General features: G+C 54.2%; 1 protein-coding gene and 1 pseudogene across 8 annotated transcripts in view; both read left to right on the plus strand.

Moving 5' to 3' along the window:
* The first annotated feature begins 223 nt into the window (after positions 1 to 223).
* On the plus strand, positions 224 to 3,907 carry LOC309652195 (spermatogenesis-associated protein 17 pseudogene; annotated as a pseudogene). Its single transcript has 2 exons — positions 224 to 340; positions 714 to 3,907. The product of its transcript is annotated as a spermatogenesis-associated protein 17 pseudogene (transcript).
* Positions 3,908 to 11,089: 7,182 nt separating this feature from the next.
* Positions 11,090 to 20,202, plus strand: part of MAMLD1 (mastermind like domain containing 1) — a 115,860-nt gene continuing 106,747 nt past the window's right edge. Inside the window, exons 1-2 of one of the 7 annotated variants that reach the window (XM_082445734.1) lie at positions 11,090 to 11,207; positions 11,390 to 11,752. The gene's annotated coding sequence lies outside the window, so the exon portion shown is untranslated. The other 6 variants (XM_082445738.1, XM_082445737.1, XM_082445740.1 and 3 more) reach the window with 6 other exon arrangements.

Consider the following 20,202-nt stretch of genomic DNA (forward strand, 5'->3'; position numbering starts at 1 on the left):
AAATCAAAAGGAATTTGCCCTGCTAGGTTTCAGACTTTCCTGGGACCCGTGGTCCCTATTTTCCTTCCAATCTCTCCCTTTTGGAATGGGAATGGCTATCCTCTGCCTGTCCCACTGTATTAGTCAGGGTTCTCCAGAGAAACAGAACCAAGAAGAGATGATAGATAGATACACAGATAGGAGAAAGAAGAGGAGATTTATGATAGAAATTGGCTCACACGGGATGGAGGCCAAGAAGTCCCATCCCCCAGATCTGCCATCTGCAAGCTGGAGACCCAGGAAAACCAGGAGTACAATTCAGTCCAAGTCCAGAGGCCTGAGAACCCGGGAAGCCAATGGGGTAAGTGCCAGAGTCTGTAGGTGGGAGAAGCAAGAGCTCTGAAGTTCTAGGGCAGGAAAAGATGGACATCTGAGCTCTAGAGGAGAGAGGGAATCCGCCCTTCCTTCACCTGTTTCATTTGGGCTCTCTATGGATTGCATGATGCCCACGCACACGGGTGAGGGCAGATCTCTTGGCTTAGTCTACTAATTCAAATGCAAATATCTTCCACAGACACCCTCACAGACACACCCAGAAATAAGGCTTTACCAGCTCTCTGGACCTCCCTTAACCCAGTCAAGTTAGCACATAAAAATAACCTTGGCCAGTGTCCTTGTCCCCACGGTGAGCCACAGCCGCCCCCCCACCTCGGCGGGAGACCCTCCAACACTAGCAGATTCCAGGTTTATACAACTCACCGTTCAGAAAAGATCCTGATCCATGGGAGCTGTGGTTACAGAGGGCAAAGCCTTTAATGCACTGAAGACCTAAAGTGAAGCCGAAGCACTCTGTCAGCCTTGGCAGCTGGCTGGCTTGCCGAGTGCCTGATCCTTTCCTCCGACCGGAATTCTGCCACCCATTGATAGGAAACGATGTCAGGGACCCTTCTGAGATGTCTCTGAAGTATGGGAACAGCGCTACAAGCCTCTGGAACCGACACTGCGAGTGGCAGAACCGATCGATGGGCTAAATGGGGCCAGAGCACAGCTCCAGAGACAGGAATGGGCTCGAAATGTGAATGACAATATGTTTTTGCCATTTTCTTTCTACCATAAAAATAAAAAGTACGGCCCAACAATGCATTTATCAAGCAAGTATGGTCCTGATGCTTATGGAAGTCAACATATCTGAGATGAAAATCCTAAGAAATGGATCTGTGACAAGGATTTCCAAACTGTATTGCCATCATTTGATCTCCTCTGAAAGTATGGAAAATTGTATTCAAAAGCTGGACAAATTGTATAAAGATATGCATTTTTGCTAAAAGGTTCTTCAAAAAATGCTATAGTAAATAACATAAAAAATCAAATGAGATTGACTTAACTATCAAGCATTTTTAAAAAACCATGCTATAATAATATTTATATGTAATACAGCTCCATATATTTCTTTCATTCTAGTCTAATGGTTTTCAACATTCAAAAATCATGGATTTTCGGGCTTCCCTGGTGGTGAAGTGGTTGAGAACCCACCTGCCAATGCAGGGGACACGGGTTCAAGCCCTGGTCCGGGAAGAGCCCACATGCCGCAGAGCAACTGAGCTCGTGCGCCACAGCTACTGAGCCTGTGCTCTGGAGCCCACGAGCCACAACTACTGAGCCCACGCACCTAGAGCCCGTGCTCCGCAACAAGAGAAGCCACCGCAATAAGCTCATGCACCGCAACGAAGAGTAGCCCCTGCTCGCCACAACTAGAGAAAAGCCCACGCACAGCAATGAAAACCCAACGCAGCCAAAAATAAATTAAAAAAAAAACAAAACCCAAATCATGGATTTTGTATTTCAAATCGCTTCTCCAAAATGAACTCAAAGTAGAACTGAAAACTACCTGAAGTACCCTTTCTCTTTAAATTAATTAATACAGTAAATAAATAGTTTTACATAATATAATGAGAAAGTATTGACGGTGTCCAAAAGCTAAAATATTTCTCATTACTGTATAGATACAGTATAGTTTAAAATACTATATTCAATATGTGTGTTATTTAAAGTGCGAGGTGCCTTTAGGGGATTCCAAATAAATAGCGTCTTGGGTCCCTGATGACCAGTTTACAGACTAGAGAAGAACAGAGATACCCACATAAAATTCAAGATCACAAAATAAACTCTCAATGAATGCTGTATTTAATTGCTAAGGTGCTTTAGAGTAGAGAAGTGATTACAATCAAAGGGAGACTAATTGGAGGTATTCTGACATCAGCCAAATTTAAAGGAGATATTGAATGAAGATAGAAAAGATCACTACAGTTGAAGGAAAAGAGGCAGGAATGAGAAATCAGGCTAGTTAATTCCCCAGGGATCCTCCCACACCAAGAACCAGGGGAAAGCTCTGGTCAGTTGGAAAGAACACAAAGTAGATGCAAGCAACTATGTTCCTTAGATTTAGTTAGTATTGCCTCTCCCACGTTTATAACTTTGGATGTTTCAGCTGGAAGTCAGTATGTTAAATGTAGATAGAAATGACCACCTTTTAACCCCTCCAAAGGAATACGTGAGGGGAAATATGAAATATTCTGAGCTAATGGAGAAACATACATATAATGCCGAGTGGAATTAGTTTCAAAGGTTTATAAAATAAGTACCATTACCCATTGGAGCATTTATCTAGTATTTGTGACTCACAGAATGAAGTAGTCTAAATAAAATTTTTCATATGTGTGTGTGATTGCAGATTTTAATTCAAAGAGAAGAGTGTGTAAGAGTGCGTGCACCTTTCCTCTTCATGTTCTTCTCAGAGTTCTGAAGGAAAGGGAAAAAGCTATAAATCTGCTGGATGAAGGAAACACTCAGCTGTCCCCAAATGGATCCGTTTGGGAAAAACCTGAGTGACAATCAGGAGATTAACTAACAATTTGGGGGGAGGTGATCTTGTTTAACCGCAGAGTCTGTTCTTCATTTGGGTAAAGTTACTGTTTCTGAGTAATTCTTTGTCCCAGACACGATCTACTTGGCACGGGTACCCGGCCACCCATTACGTTTCTTCCAAAACCTTTGAAAAATACATTCATCCATTCTTGCATCATAGTAGTGGCTCATTAAATGCCTTCTCCCGGAGACATACACACACCTTCATTTGCCTCCATGCAAGAACGTGCAGATGAAATCAAGTCTTTCAACACCGTCCCCAGCAATCATGGAGCTGTTGGTAGATATTGCTTGTTGAGCTTTTCTTAGTCACTGCTAATGCACACACTGGCACAGTCTGAATTACTCTGTGAGTCCTTCGGATATCTGGAAGTCACCCACCCTTACTGTTACAAGAGTTTACTCTGTCAACGGGACAGCTACATTACCAAGTCTAATTATACACATAAAAAAGAAGGAAAATGTCCACATATCAAGCTGGGTATAGAAGTCAAAGTTTAACATAAAAGAGAGGCTTTTAATTCAATATGTCAGTTATCTTTTGCTGTCAGCTCATAGTTTAATTCAAGCACTCGCATTGTGAAAACACTGGGTCAAGAATCCTTCCTCTGAGTGAAAAGTACAATTTTGTTATGGTTTTAACAATATGTTATATGCAATAAGTTTTCTGATCAAACAGAATTTCTGAATTATAATGAAAATATCAATAAAAATAATTGCACATGTGTAAAAAAAAAAAGAGAGACATCCTGTTCATAATGGCCAAAGGTTGAAAACAACTTGAATACTCATTAGTATATGTTAAGTTAAATAAATGCTAAGACACATGAAATGCAATACTATGAAGGCATTAAAAATGTTAACATAGATCTTTACCTATTAATTTGAAAAACGGCCTCCAATATATTTCTAAGAAAAAAAAGCTGGATTCAAAGGAAAAACAGAATAACCTTTACACCCATCTTGGAAGCAGATAACTTGTTGCTTGGTTTCACAAGTTCACAAATGATACCCTGGGCCTCACCCATACCTGATTTAGATGACATGTGGATGAGATTTTGGACTGAGAGTTGATGCTGAATTGGGTTAAGACTTTTGCGGATGTTGGGATGGGATGTTGGATGTATTTTTCATGTGAGAAAGACACAAACTTTGGGGGGGGCCAGAGGGCAGACTGTGATGGGTTGAACTGTGTCCCATAAAAATTCATACGTTGAAGTTCTAACTGCCAGTACTTCAGAATGTGACTTTATTTGGAACTAGGATCACTGCAGATGTAATTAATTAAGTTAAGGCGAGGTGATACTGCTGTAGGGTGGGACCCTAATCCAATACTGCCCGTGTCCTTATAAAAATGGGGAAATTTGGACACAGGGCGTGCAGTGAAAGAAGAAAATGTAAAGAGACACAGGGAGATGATAGCCATCTACAAGCCAAGGAGAGAAGCCTGGAACAAAGCCTTCCCTCACAGCCTTCAGAAAGAACCAAGCCTGCCCACACCTTGATCTCAGACATCTGCCCTCCAGAACTGAGAGATAATGCATTTCTGTTGTTTAAGCCCCCAGACCGTGGTACTTTGTTAGGGCAGCCCGAGCAGACTAAGAGATTTTGGTATTTTGGAGCAGCGACTTTTCCCTGAGGGTAATAGGGAGCCATAGAAATATTTTGAGCAAGGGAGGAATGAGGTAAAATCTGTATTCTAGAAATTTACCCTAGCATCTGTGAGGAGGATGCACTGGAGTGTACGAGACCAGAGGCAGGGAGAATATTTACGACATGCTGCTGTACTCTAGATGAAAGTGGATGGCCGCCTAATATAATAATAATAGTAATAGTAATAATTAGTAGTTGCAGTACACTTATTTTTACAACTAACACTAGCCCATCACTTCTATTGTGCCAGGTGCTTTTACATGGATTATTATGTTTAACTCTTGCAACAAGCCGATGAGACAGGCACTGTGGTATCTCCGTCTTGCAGACTAGGAAACTTGCCCCAGGCCACACGGTAAGCGGTGGGCCCAGGATTTGAACCGGACAGTCTGGCTCTAATGCCTGCATGCAATGGAATGTTGGTAAGTGTTTACAACCAGCCCTGATTTGCAGCATTTGCCCATTTCTGTGGTGTAGCTACTCCCACCACGGCCAATTTCAAGCTACCAAAGAGTCATCAACAAGTTCACAAAATTACTAAAGATGTAGCAGTTCTTTCTCATGAGCTGGTGCAAGCCAGCCAACTAGCAAAGCGCCAAAGCACCAGGCTCAGAGCTGGTAACATGTGAAGAAGTGCGTGCTCCTTCCCAATCCCCTGGTGAGCTTTGTCTTAATGGGATTTTGTGGAGGCTGCTGGGTCCCAGGCCACCTAGGACATTCGAATCTCGGTTTCACCGGTGAGTAGCTGTGTGATCTCAGACAAGTTGCTGAACGTCTCTGAGCCTCAGTTTGCTCAACTCTGAAATTAGTTCTTATGAGGCTTCATTGAGCTCACGATGTGAAGCACAGGGACTAGTGTACCCAGAGTTTGGGCTGCTTTTATTGTTAAGATGATTGTGTTTCCAAACGTAGAACAGCGGGAGCACGTTGTCCGTTTTTTGTTCCCCCCACCACCACCGCCCGCCCCCGCCGACGTCTGCCTGGATAGCATGCCTGCTCGATGCTGGGCTCTGGCTGGTTCCCTGGTGTTACGTCATATTAACCTTCTGAATGGTTGTAGTGATGGTGCAGCAAGAGCCTAGCTGGTTGCTAGGACAGCCACAGGCCTGGGTTTTGTTGTGTGTGTGTGTGTTTTTTCCTTAATAACAAAATTGCAAATGGTCTGAAGGGTCCTAGAATAGTGGCTGGAGCCTATTCCCATGTGGGGCCTGAGTCGTGCCTGTGCTATTGGGAAAAAATGTCATTGCATAAAGAGTAATAATTAGCAAGCCATCTGCATACTTTTTTCTATATAAAAGCTCTGACAATGTCTTTCAGTTGTATGTATGGTGCAAGAGGAAAACTGGCAGCCATCTGGATTTACGTTAATTCCCTAAATTATTTATCCATCTCTGTTTCAATAACCATTTCCCGTCCTTATCTATGTTTTGATGATATTACCTGTGGCATTCTGGAAGTGGCATTTATGGTAAGCAAGGAGCTGCAGGGGAAAAATTGACTTGTAGCCACGGCTTTCTGGTTTCATGGTGAAATCAATGCAAGCCATTCTACAGCCCTTTAATTAACTGCTCGCTTGCTAATGAGGGCTTTTTTCTTAAAGGTTCCTATTTTTTAAACAGTGAAGTCACCAGGAAATTACAATCAATATTTTAACAATTTCCCATTTGTTTCCATTGTGAGTCTTAAAAATTCCTACCACCACCAACGTCCCTGAGAAAATTAAAATTGTTTCAGAACATGGTGAAGAGAAATAATTCAACTCGAAATAATACTTCAGCTCCAAATGATTTCCCAGTGGCTCTCGTCCACCCCACCAGGGCAAAATGCCACGTGTGCTCCGCAAGTGCCCCAGTCTGGCTCCTCACCTGGCACAGAATCACCTTTTGCCAGACATATCAAAACACTCACCGTTGGCCCGGTGTCATACAGGGTTCCGACCCATGTTCAGGACCGAGCTTTCATCCTAACGTGTTTCACCTCAAAGTCAACATCTTTCATTCAGTACCTGCCTCCTGTCTTCGGGGGTGTTTGGGGTACATAACAGTAGCCTATTCTCTGAGGACAAACAACCTATGGGCCAGGCGCCCTGCCAAGGGTGGTCCCATACAGAGAGGGCTGCAACTCTTGACTACACCCCAGTAAGGCAGGTCCCACTATGACCCCATTTGACAAAGGAGACACCCGAGGCTCAGGAGCTTATACAGATGGGAGGTGGCAGAACCTGAATCTACAGCCCGGCCGCCAGCCTCCCAGGTCAAGCTGTACTTCCTCCGCGTGGGCCAGTCACCACCCTGGGCCTCCCCACGGGCATTTGTCTGTCCAGGTGCCTGTTGCTTGTGGCCTCCAGTCCGCTGGGATCAGAAAACACTGGTCATCGGGCTTAGGACTCTACGCAGTGGAGGAGTTACGAAGCCCTGAGTGGATGCTCCAGGAGCCTAGGGCTCAGAGCCCGGGCTGTGGGGTGTGGCCTCTGCGTGCGGGGAGTGGGGGCGCATAGCTGCAGGGGGCCAGGAGCCAGGGGAGAGGCTGGAGGAGCAGGTGGAGGGGTGACCTCCAGGGGGGCACAGCCAACAGCCTCTGCACATGCGCAGCAGCTGGGGGAGGGGTGGGAAACGTCAGGTGCTGTGGTGAGCCCTGCAACGTGCATCACCCCATTTCTTCCCTCTGGGTCCAGATTCCGTCATTTGGAGGGCACTCTGAGCCCCCCTTTGCCCCAGCCAGGGGTCAGCAGTGAGTTCATCAGGGAGGCTTTGGGGGAACCCCAAACGTCTCTGGTAAAATAGTGAAACGGGAAGAGCTTAGGGCAAAGGCCTGCAGAGTCAGAGAGGTACAGACAGGCTCATGGCTGGCAGAGCGAGAGAGGGAGGGCACCAGTGCTGTGCTGCAACTTGGGCCAGGCTTCACGGAGGACGAGCCTTTTGAGATGAGCCCTGAAAGTCAGGTGGGATTTTAACAGGAAAGCTGGCATTCTAGGCATGGGAAATACATAAGCAAAGGTAGAGAGGCCGGAAGAACCAGAGTTGTTTGGTGTCCAATCAACAGTCCAGCCGGGCAGGAGGCCCAGAAGCATGTGTGAAAACACCGGAAGATGAATCTGGACATGGAGGCTGGGGCCACCTGTGGAACACCAGGCTGAGCAGTTGGGATTTAGAGCTGTGGGCAATAGGGAGCCACAGGAGGCTTTGGAACAAGGGTGTAACGATGAACAGTGCAACTGGATGTGTGTTTCTTACTGGCACTCAGCATGCCTGTTCTCCATGGGCCCCGACCTGTGCAGGCCGCACACGGAATTCCAGAAGCTGCCCAGTGAAGGTCCCAACATCTGTCACATAAACTCGGGAAAACTTCGTGTATGTTCACAGGACTATGCCTTTGAATGACAGGTGGCTGCTGATTGTTTTCATATCTCTTGAGCTCCAGGTTTGCGTCAGACCAAAGGCAGGGCCCACACTGGCCTTGGCATGGTGCTCCTGGACCCCCAGAGCCCAAGCCCAACCCTTTGCTTGGCAGCTTCTCAGCAACAGGGCCAGGAGATTCCCCCAGGAGAAGGGCAGCCCCTGGAGAACCTGTGGGATCCCTTTCCTTGCCTGGACCCGCTGGCCAGGGCTGCACATGCTAAACATGAGTGGCCACGTGGCAGGTGGAAGCAGCCCAAGCTTTGAGGCCCAGTTGCTTACTGCTCGGCCACTCTCCAGCTGCTTGACCCGGGACATGCCCCTTCGCCTCTCCGAGCCTCCCATTTCCTCATCGAGAATACGGAGATGACAATGGCTAACACTGCAATGGGTACATGGACTCATGCAGGTAAAGTACGTGGTACACCTTGATACATGGAGGGAGCTGTTAGCTCCAGACCTGGTCCACATTTAGAGTGACAAAAGGGTCTCACAGCCAGTCTACTCAATGAGAACAAAGCCCTCACCCTCACTGTCTCTGGCCTCCTCTCCCATTTCTCCAACAAACTTGGAATACCCAAGGCGACAACTAGAAGGGAACCTCTGTTTCCAACAGTAACTGAAAGAATCACAACACATCTGGGCCACAGTGCCCCTTGGTGACGTGACCTGAGACTGGTTTCATCATGTGAATGCAAAGCTCTTTGCCTGACCTCCATCCTTCTTAAGGACACCACGAACCTCCTGAAAATGTAATGACAGCTATGGGCCCCTTCCCCAGCGTATGTGTGCAATCCTGTGGCCCCCAGAGTCTCCTGAAAAGTTCCAGGAAAATAAAATTCTACTAACATTCAGTGAGCAGATATTCCCTGCCAGGTACCGCGCCAGGAGCTAGGAATACAGCAGTGAGCAAAACAGACACTGATCGTGGCCCTCTTGGGATCTAACCTATAGAGGAGGTCAGCTAGCATTAAGTACTAAAGAGAAAACAAAGCAGGGAAGGGGAGAGGAAGTGCCAGAGATGGGTGTGGGGCTTTGAATTGTTACATAGGTTGGCCAGGTGACGTTTGTGTCAAGATGAAAGGAAATGAGGGAGCTGGCCCAGTGGATATCTGGGAAAGTGCATTCCAACAGAGGGAACAGCCAGTGCAAAGGCCCTAAGGAGGGACGTGCCTGGTGTGTTGAGGAAGAGTCAGGAGGCCTGGAGCAGGGCGAGAGCGAGGGCAAGAAGGAAGATGATGTCATCCAGGTGGGGGGATGGGGGCACATCTGCTAGGCCACCAGAAGCACTTTAGTTTACAGAGGAGCGGCTGCAGGTGCTCAGAGAACAGAGACCATACTGGGGTGGGGAGGGGAGGATGAGGGAGGTGGGAAATGGCGACCTGTTAGGTGGCTACTGGAATAATCCAGGTGGGAGATGCTGGTGGCTGAGCCCAGAGGGTAGCAGTGGACGGGGGGAGAAGGCTGGGAGTGTGGATGCATCCTGAAGATGGAGACAACAGAACCGTCTGCTTCTCTGGATGTGGGGTGTGAGCAAAAGAGAAAAACAATTTAGAGAATTCAGCCTGGGCAATTTGCAGGATGGAGCCACCGTGAACTCGGGTGGCAGACCATGGAAGAAGCCGGTTTCAGAGATATCAGGAGCTCAGCTCAGGCTGCGCAGAGCTCAAGATGTCCAGCAGCCATCCAGGTGGTGGTGCGAAACGGGCCGTTGATCCTCTGGCACAGGTGCAGCTGTGATCTCACAGGCTCCCAGGACCCACGGGGGGAGTGGGCATCACCCGCTCCACTGGGGAAGCAGACGGGAAGGGACATGAGGGTGGAGTGAAGGTTTCTGGGAACAGATCCCCATTTTCCACCTCTGGGACCAGTGCACCTTGAGGCGGGCGGGAATCGAATTTTAAAAACACTGGGCCGTGCTCGGTGATAGACACAGGTATCCCTGGTTCCGTTTTGTTTAATCCGATTCCCTTCAAGACACGAACTCGCCCTCGGCCCGCGGGAAGCCGGCCGACACGAACTCGCTCCAGGATGGCCACCCCCCTCCTCGCAGTAGCCCAACAGGCCGGGGACCGGGACTCCATCGCGGCCTTGTCGGGAGTGAAGGTGAGGGCTGCCATCAGTTCAGTCACCAGAGAGCAATACCCTCTCCTGGCCGCTGGCCTTCTCCAGGGCAGCCCCGGCTGGGCCCGGCCAAGGTGGATTCCTTCCCAGTAGCCCGGCTGAGCCGCGGACCCCCGCCGCGCCCGCTGGGCCGCGCTCGCCCCGCTACCGGGGCCGCGGAGCAGGAGTCCGACACCTGTACCCCGCGGTGGGGCCCGGACGCCGCTCGTCAGTCAAGAAACTTGGGAAACGCTCAGAGGCAAGCGCCCGGCTCCGTCGCGCCTACGCAGCCCACGAAAGGACTTCGCTCGCTTCTGGGAGGGGGCCCCGCGCTTCCCGCGGGCCGAGGGCGTGGGCGTGCAGGGAAGGAGGGGCCGCGTGGGCGGTGGGCCCACCCCTTTATTCCCGGCCCGCAGCTCGGCCGAGTGTGACCAGATGTGCTGGTGACAGGTCGCTCCTGAGAGGTGCAGGCGGGAGCCCGGAGCCCGCTCTGGGGCTGCGCTCGGCGCTGCTGCTGTCGGGCCGGACGCGGCGTCCGCGAGCTGAGCTCGCTCCCTGCCGCCGCCCGGGAAGTGCAGGTTAGGAAACGCGGCCCGGTTGGGGACCCCGGAGGAGGGGCGCGGGCCAGCCCCCGGGGAGACGGGGAGAGGAGCCACCGGCCTTGGCGCCCGGGCAGAGGGAGGACGGCGCGCTCCGGCTCGCCGCCGGGCAGCTCACGAGGAACCCGTGTTCCTGCAGAAGCCGCAGGTGTCTGCCCCGGGATAACCCCGCGCTGCGAGAGGCCAGGCCGGCCCAGCTCCCGTGGGGGCTCCGCCGGCCCGAGGCCAGGGAGGCGGGAGACTGGCTGGCGCGCCCGGGCTCCTCGGCGGGCGGCACAGACAGGGTCTGCACCTGGGCGGGGGAGTGCACGAGGAGGAGGGGGGCGGGGGAGTGCACGAGGAGGAGGGGGGCGGGGGCCCGGCGGGGGGCCCGGTGGGGGGAGGGGGGCCGCTAGGCCAGGATCGGGGCGGGTGCAGTTCGGCAGTAGCCACCTGAGAGCCCTGGTCGCCACTGCCGTCACAGCGGGTCGCCTTGGCCGTCTGGGCGGGAGCCAGCGGGCAGACGCGGCGGCCGTGAGACCGGCGCTCCTCGGCCCGCAGCCGCCCGCGGAAGGTGAGCACCCTTCCGGGGCGAGGGGGAGGAGGCCCGGCCGCTGCTCGAGGTCGGTGTCTGCCGAGGACGGGAAAAGGGGGAGGAGGGGATGGAACTGGCTACTTGACGCTGACGCCCTGGTCCGGGTGACGATCCGGGGTCCTTCGGGGAGCTGCCATCTCTCTCATTCTTTCTCTCGCCAGGGCCTCTCTGGGATTCGGTCTCTCCCTGTCTCTCGTCTCCCTCGGTCTCGGTCCGTCTGGAGCGCTCTCCGACCCTGTCGCCGGTGAGCGCCGGCTCTCCCGCTCTCCCTGCTCGTTCCGCGTCCGTCAGGGGCGCGCGCCGCTCACCAGCTCGCTCGGCCCAGAAGCGGGAAGTCTACCTGCCGTGAGCCGGCTTCCCGAGCGCGCGGGGCTCCGCCTGCCGCCCTCGGGCGAGCTCCATCCGCTCGTGCCCGGGGGCGCACGGTCACCCCGCTGTCGCCTCTCGCCAGCAGCGCACCGTCTAGGCGGGCCACCTGCCACCTAAAACACCGACCGCTTCCCGCTGCGTGCGGAGCCACCGAGGTGAGTGCGCCCGTGCCCCTTCCTTCCCTCCCGCTGCTGCCCGGCTGCCCTGGCTCGAGTTGAGTGGAGAAACGAGGCAACCGTGGCGAAGCCAGCCTGCGGCCGCTTTCCCTTTTAAAGAGTGACCGGAGGGCCCGGTAGGCCCCTCGGGCGGCCGCCGCGCTTCTGCTAACCCCGGCCCCCTCCGGGCCTGGAAACTCGGCGTTTCGGGGCTCGGGGCCGGCGGGGTCGCGGGCGGGGCGGCGTGGCTTCCCCTTTAAGGCCAGAGCCGCTCGTCGCCGCGAGTGTGAGGGTGTGTGAGTGTGCGGCGTGCGTGTCTCCTCCTCCCCGAGTGACACAGCAGTGAGAAATGCCTATCAGTAACTTAAACCCCCGAAACTCCACCTTCCGGGCGCGCGGCGCGGAGCCGGGCGGTGGGAATGGAGCGAGCAGATTGAGGCCGCCGCTGCAGCGCCGCCGGCATGAACTTGGCTGCGAGCTGAAGCGGCCGGACGCGGGCGGGCGCGGGGGCACCGGCCGCTAGCCAGAGGTGATCTGCAATCGGGCCGGGCCGCTCGGCGGGCGCCGGAGGCCAGGCTGCCCGCGCCGGTGGCCGCCCGCCCCTCGGGCACTGCCCCCGCCGCCGTCGCCGCCGCCGCGGGAGCTCCGCAGCACGGTAAGGCTGAGGGCGGGCGCGGGAGGTCCGACTGGTCTGGGGGCGCTGGGCTGCACTTGTGGCCCGCACTTGTGGTCCCCGTCGCGGAGAAGCGGGGGCCCGGGGATACCGAGAGCCGAGGAACCCCGAAGTTTGCTCCGAGCACACGGCCCACCTGGCGCTGCGCGTGGTCGCCCCCTTCTCGGACTGGCTGGGCCGAGCTGAGCGCAGCTCGCATCGCCCGGGACTGTGGCCTGTGCCTGCACCCCGGCGCCCGCCGGGCGTCTGGAATCGGGCAGGGGCAGTCGAGTACCGAGGAGGGAAGGCAGAGGGGCGCGGGCCACGAGGGCTCCCCCGGCCGCGCCGGGCTACCGGTAGGCTCCCGCTCCGACCCGACGCACCCCGGGCCGCTCGCAGCCCGGATGCCATCGGCGACGCTGCCTTCGCATACCGGCTCCCAGAGCTCGGGCCAGTCGGCAGTGGGCGCTGGGCGCAGGATTTCCCCCAACCCCACCCGTACCCAGTTTGCCGCCACCGAGCGGGAGTGTGGAGTGTGTGCGCGCCGAGCCCGCCGCCTTTCGCTCCCTCCGCTGCCAAATTCTCCTCTGGAGAGCAACCCCGAGCAAAGCTGGCGGCTCGAGGCAGCCCCGACTGGGCTCCTGCCCGGAGCTCCCGGCGCCCCCGCGCCCCGAGCTCCCAGGCCTCGGAGCGGCAGCACAGCCCGGCGCCCGGCGCCAGCAAGGGCGGGCGGGAAGCCCCCCGGAGCGCCGCCAAATACTTTTCACGGCCAGTTGGCTCGGCCAGGCTCCGTCCCGATGCAGCGTGTCCGAAGCTGCTTGGAAAGCTAGCCATACGGTCTTATTTTGATCCGTGATTAAATTCGGACTGAGCAGACACTAATAGGATTAGCTTGCAGTAAACTGCCCTGAAGTCGTCGGAACCTGAGCAAACAGACGCACTTCGGGCCGGGGGCTTCGCCCCGCCGCGCTTCTGCAGCTGGGTGCGGCCGAGCGGGACACCCCGAGTGTGGGTGGGAGAGTGTGCGCGGGCGGGAGCACAGGATGGCTGAGGGAGGTGGAGAGAAGCGACTCCACTTGCTGGGGTGGCTTGTCGTTTTTTGGCAGCAGGAGGAATCCCCCCCCCCCCGCCCCAGGGCGCCGTCCCCACGGCGAACGTGCCCTTTGCGGGTAGCCAGCCAAGGCTAGCTCCGGGACATTGTGAGGGCGAGCGAGCCGGGCGTACGAGAGGCGGTCGCGCTGGAACAAAGACGCAAAGTCTCCCCGAGCCTGAGCAATTTCGAAAGAGTTGGCTGGGAAGAGGGCCCGAGTCTCCCGGGGGAGACCCCCGCGGGGATCGCGCCGCCCCCGCCTGCCCGGGCCCCGCGGCCGGGCGATCCCGTTCCCAGGCTGCGGCAAGCCGGAGGGCAGCATCGCAGCGGGGCAGCCCAGCCCTCCGCAGGCGCGGGCCGCCTCCCGGGTGCCCACGGGCCGGGTGGTGTCGGCCTCGCTCCCGCTGGGGCTTCCCGGCCGCCGCCGCCGCTCGGGGCTCCCGGAGGCCGCGCAGCTTCTTCCCCCACTCCACCTCTTCTTGTCTTTATAGATTCTCTCCTCCCTCCCACCCCCGCCGCCGCTGCTGCCGCCGACAATCCGCTTTATAAAAAGCCCCTTTGTTTCCCTGGAGGCTGGAGAGAGGGAAGGGGAAAGGGACGCAGAGGCAGGGGGCGGGGGCGAGCCGCCCGGGACAGGAGGGCAAGTGTAGGCGGTGGGGAGGAGGCTGAGTCTCGAAGCCCCTCCGCGGGAACCCCAGAAGGCGTGGGGAGCCCCCGGCTCCTGGCGCCTGCAGCGCGCCCGGCAGCCGGGCGGTGGACACCCGGGGCCCCCGCGGCCCGGACGGCTGGGCGGGCGGCTCGGCTAGCGGGCCGGCGCGGAGGCCAGAGGCGGCGCACGCTCGGCGGGTTGGGCAGACGCCGCTCGCCGCTGCGCTCGCCGGGCGCGGGCATAGGGGGCGCTCTTTCCTCGGTTTCGCTTTGCAGCCCGCGCCCCTCGCCGCCTAGACTCAGGGCGGCTGTCGCACCTGCGGGTGGCCAAGACGACGGCTGAGACGACGGCGGCGACTCTGAGGCTAACGCCACCCCGCGGCTGCACTCCTCCCTCCTCCCGCGCCCTCCTGCCACCCCCAACCCCCTACACAGGGGCTCAAACGCTCCGCGGGGCCTCTTTGTTTGCACGGAGGGAGGGCGTTGGAACTGCCACCTCCGAGGCTCGTGTAGCTCGGCAGGCGGTAGGGACGAGGATGCACCTCCGGAACGTGCGTCAGCCTACCGCCTCTGACGGAGCCAAGGCCCTGCATTTGGGGGTGTCCAGGACCCACGGGTTCCCGGCATTAGCTGGAGTGAGGATTCAGCCGGCCCCTATCCCTTACACCTGCCCTGCCCCCCAAACTTGCGGGAACTCGGGCTTGCGCGGAGGAATGTTAAACATAATGTTTGGAGTAACCTTTAGCCAGCCTGTCGGCCTGGCCGGCCCCGCCCCCGCCCCCGCCCCCGCCCCCGCCCCCGCCCCCCGGACCGGTCCGCCTCTCTACTTGTAAAGTTTGTTCGGAAGGGGAATACTGACAATAAGAAAAATTGACAAATAAGGAGAAGTGGGCGGGGCCCAAACTCGACTGGTAGGTCTCCTGAGCGAAGTCGAATTCCTCCCGGTCTCTCGCCAGCTCCACCCCCTCCTCCCATTTAATCTCCCGGCGACACAGTGTGTGTGCTGTTTCACGTATCTTTCCCCTACTGCGCTCTCCTCCGATCTCTGGAGGGTATTCGTAAGTGCTGGTCGAACATTTGTTCTCTGGTCTTTGGAACAGAAGGGGAAGCGTTCACTCCCCCCACCCTCGAAACACACACATCCCAACTGCATCTAAAACCACAAGAAAGTACTCAAAGGGTAAACTGTGGGCTCTACCTTCTCCTCCCCCTTTGTGCTTCCCTTCTGGAACAAGATCATTGGAAAATAAAGCTGCTGATGTGCGAGATGGAACATATGGTGCCTCCATAAGAGAGAAGCTGAAATGGCCTTGAACCTGCCGGACAGACCAGCTGTTTGCTGCCAGCCAGAGCAGCTAATCAGCGTCTTCCCCTTAAAGTAACAGCCCTCTTTTCTCTTGATGACCAGTTTGCATATTAAATAGGATATTCTCCAGAGCAGAAACGTGATGGGCTCCTATATTGCTTTGTGCTTTGGTAGTTCTCCAAAGCTGGTCCCCTGCCCTGAGGGCTGCCTTGGCCTCACCCCACGCGTGCCTCCAGCGTTTGAGTGTGTTTCCTTCCACACTGATGTACGAACGTTGCCCAAAGTGGAACTTGGGAAGGAGGCGGGAAAAGGGAAAGAGAGCCAGACTGAGAGATTCCCAGATGCCCAGGAGGAAGTCTGTTTTGTTGGTACTGGCTTTAGAAAAACTAGCAGTTCTCTCCCCACCCCTAAAAAATATCACAAAGAGCTGCAGCTCTTCCTTATAAGATCTCCTTAAAAATCATCCTCTTCCGGCTGTGACCATTTTCAGTTTTCCTTCAGTACAGTGTGTTTGAGAAGGGGGAAAAAAAAAACAGTTTGGCATTGGAAGAAGAAAGGCTTGAGGAGATACGAGGAAATTCCATGTTAGGAAATCATTAGCAAAGGGTGACTTCGTCTGTTTTCCTGCCACTGACGCTGACAGTGACACAGATGTGTGGGTTGAAACAGGAACGTCATTGAATTTTTAAACTCAACCAGGAAATAGCCTGTTGCTTGGGTGGGAGCGGGGCCATACATTCATTGCATCTTAAGGTAGGAGATTTACTGTTGTTGATTCTTTTTACTAAGGAAAGGGATTTTGTCAAGCTTGGCCAGCACATTTAATATCATTTTTTCCCCTTTTAAGTGGATCACCTAAAGGCTTAAAATGCACCTGTTAATAGATCATCCCTAGGAAACTCAATTGCTGTTTAGGCTTCTGAAATGGGCAGAAACTGATCTTAAGGCAAGTGGTCCTTCTGACAGTAGAACCACTCTCCTCCTTTAAGGGGGGGCTTCCTATCTGCAGTAAACTTTTTTTACGATTCTGATTTTTTCTTTCTGCAGCGCTGCGTCGGAGAGATAATTAGCCTAGGAGCTGGGAAACTTGTGTTCTAGAACAGTCTCCCAACTAATTAGCACAGTGGTCTTAGGCAAGTCAGTCCTCCCTCCTTGTCCCCCTACCACCGTGACCTCGGAGTCCGAGTCCCTTCCAGCTCTAACATACTGTGATTTGTGAATGAAATAGTCATTTTCTGGGAAAATGAAATGCTGTGGGGGAAAACAGCTGGATTGATAAAGAAATGGGACTGAGATTTTGAGGGGCAGCGAGAAGAGGGAGGAGGAAAAAAGGACAGAAGGCCAATCCAAACAACATAGAAGTCGGAATTGTTCCCTCTCTGTATCTTTCACCCATGTGAACATCTAACCCAGAAGCCTGGATGGTGGAGGCTGGGAAGCAACCCTGAGGGCTTCCTGTTCGGTACCCTTAATCTGGTGGTCTCAGGACCTACTGACTGCAGGCCTTCTCATCATCGGGTTGGTTTCCAGTTAACGGGATCCAAACTCTGAAATTAGACTGGCATGTTTCCAAAGGACTCATCTAATGTAGAACAGACTTGCTGCTTTGCAGTTATTCAGCAAAGGTTTCAAGGACAAAAAGGCCTTCCGTCTCCACACACGTGCCCCACTGGAGTGCGGGCTCTGAACTCAGTGCTGAACCGTTTCTTCCTAGTCCACCTGGGTATTTTTTAAAAATCACATTACCAACTTGGAGGACGCAGCAGCCATGCAAGAATCTGCCACTGTCCTGCTTGATGTTAATATTGATTTTTTTTTAACGGATGGGGGGGTAGACATTATGAAGGAGGACCTTTTATCCTCTGAGCTCTTTGGCAATTATCTTGCTGCCATAAATGTTGATACACATATAATGGATGTAACTAAAAAATCTCCTTATCCAAGCAGAAAAGGCTGAGTGTTTGTTGGAGCAGATAGAATGCTGAGAGTGTGAATAGACCGACCCAGATGTGCTGGGGAGGGAGATAAATGATGGGGGAACAGGAGTCAGTTACTATGGATCAGCACAATAAACCAATTCCCATCATACACCTCTCACAACGCCAGCCACCGAGGTAACCTAGGCAGCAGCAGTCAACTGTACGGCAGGAAAGCGGCGTCACGAAGCTCAGTTGGAACAGTCTGATTTTTCAGACATTGAGTCCTGAAACATCTTCCGGACTTTGAGGAGAGAAACTTCATAAATCTGTATGAACCTGACAGGGTTTTATGGCAGTGCTTATTACTTGTTTCTGTCATCACTGTGTCATCATTTCATCTGCAAATGTAGCAAAGGAGGAACAGCGGGGAGCCCTCGGGCAGCAAGTCTGGGGCGGGTCCCTGTGGGGATGAGGGGCGTGGCTTGTGTTACACGGTTTACCTGGGACGATTTCGATGCACAGTCCCAGTGGGGTCCTGCTCACAAATGACCAGCCTGGGCAACTGAAGCCCCAGGAGCATTTTCTTCCAGGGGAGAGGATGGAAGCAAAAAGTTGGGGTTCCCTCCCTCCCCCACCCCATTGCTTTCTTTTTTCTCCCCATTCACAGAACCTCTCCAGTTTCCTTAGGGCCTCAAGTCCCCCCACCTAAAATCTGACCTCTTCATAATTTCCAAAGCAATCAGACTTGTCACAGCCCAGAAAGCTCCCCCGGAGTGAGGCATAGCGAGGGGCTTTGCTGACTGTGGGCTCTGCAGAGTGAAGGCTTCCAGAGACAGGGCTTAAGTCCCACCCCGGCTGCCCTCTGACCCTGGCGCACACAGCGCCCCTTTACATACAGCCCAGTCCCAGCCTCGAAGTGGGGTCCCAGCCACCTTCCCCTCCCGGTGTGCCCTGCTGCTGGCTCTGCCCAGTAAATAACAACCATTAAGTGCGGTTTGGGAAATGCCACTTTCTTAAGACTGAGAATTGTTCCACGAGGCCCAGAGGAGGATGGGGCCGATCGTGGGATTTCATCACGTGCTTCCCCCTTTCCTCCACCTGTGGGAGTACCTGGACTCGAGGCCACAGGGACACATTTCTGCTGATTCCAGAAGAAGCCACTGGACGCCGCGGGGCCTGAGATAGTGAATGGAATCTGCGTCGGAAGGGCCTGGTGGCCCCGGCTGGTGCCTTCCCTCTTTGGAGGGGAAGTGTGGGCCTTTGGGAACTGAAGACAGCACAAAAACCAAGTCAAGTCATCCTGAATGCTTCGGACAACCTTGGGTCCTCTGTCCAGTTGTCCCGAGTCCCCCTCCCCCGTCCCTAACAGTGCTTTTCTGTTTTGCCCAGCGTTTGAACCTGAAACCCCCACATGACATGGAGGGCGAGGGGGAGAGGATCCAGCTTTGCCTTCCTTTTCGCGGGCCCAGTAGCCAGCTGACCTGAGTTCCTGCACATAGCTGGCATAGATGAATCAAGGCACCTACATACTCAGATGCTGAAAGAATTTTCAAGCTGGAGGAGTAAAGCCCTGTGACTTTACAAAAGAAAAACGGGGGCCCAGAGAGGGGGCCCGACTTTCCTGAGGAGACACAGTGAGGGGAGCCCTAAGGAGATAGAACTCCGGTCTCCTGCTCTCAGTCAAGTACTTGGGTCCGGAATGCCCACTTGGCACCCATGCTGTGGGCACACGGGCTTCCCTTTTTGAGGAAGAGCAGATATGACAGGAGATGCAGCGCGTGGAGAAGAACCACGTTTAATTGTGGGGTAACGTGATTTGCCCTGGATCAGTGTGTGCTTTGCTTAGCATTGTTAGGATGGCGGAGGGCCATGCTGGCATCAGAAGCCAAAGCTTAGAACCAGTTGAAATCGGAGGTTGTAAATGAAGGATCAGACTGGGGCCCAGGCTTTGGTGCCTCCAAAAGGCGTGTGTCATGTCTTGTTTTCAAGTTGCTGACAGAGAGTTGGGCCGCCAGCCTCTTGGAGGGCTTGGCTGGGTGGGCTCTGTTGGCAGTGGCGACGGTTGTTTGGGTTTTGCTCTTAATGAGATCTCAGTGTCAAGATCTGTCTCTGGAAGTTGCAGCGCCGACCTCGGAATTTTAAGTGGGAGAGTAGTTTCGGTGCAGTTGCCAGCGTCACATGCTTTGCGTGTCTAATTCTCAAAGACTGGCGTGCGTTATGCTGGGTTTGGGGCGGAGGGCGTTTCTAAGCCGCTTGTCTGTCAAGGATTAATTTAACCTCTAATTACTACATTTTCTTCGCAGTTTGCTGCACAAACATGTTGTAACAAAAGCTCAAAGAAGTATGCCATTTCGTTTCGCCGCCGCTCTCAAATTCGTCTGGGGGGGATACGGAGTCAAATCGGACACAGTGTTAAAATAATGGTGCTGACGTTCGAATGAAAGTGAACAATCTGGTTGTTTCTAGTGATCCCCCAGCGATGGGGTACAGAGTATTATGGTTATGTGCTATGATTGTATATTATTATCGTGGTCCTCACAGCCCTCAAAATGAGCCCTGAAAATATGGGAGAGTCACCACATCAGTCCCACTGGGGCAGCCAGTGCTCCCGACACGTGGCCCGTGTGTTGCCTTTGGAGCGTGACTAATGCCCTGCACGGGAGGGCAGCCTGGAGGCGCTTCCTGCCCGCTAATAGGGCAAGGTGGTGAGGTCTGTACCCTCAGTAGAGGTGAGGCCATTATCAAATTGGAGCCTCCCGAGGGCCTGCTCCCGAGGCAGAACCCATTCAGAGCGCAGCGACAGGGAAATTGCAAGATTAAGCTACAGGGGTTCTC

This window comes from Balaenoptera physalus (assembly GCF_965194825.1).
Source record: "Balaenoptera physalus genome assembly, chromosome: X".
In the NCBI taxonomy this organism is placed as follows: domain Eukaryota; kingdom Metazoa; phylum Chordata; class Mammalia; order Artiodactyla; family Balaenopteridae; genus Balaenoptera; species Balaenoptera physalus.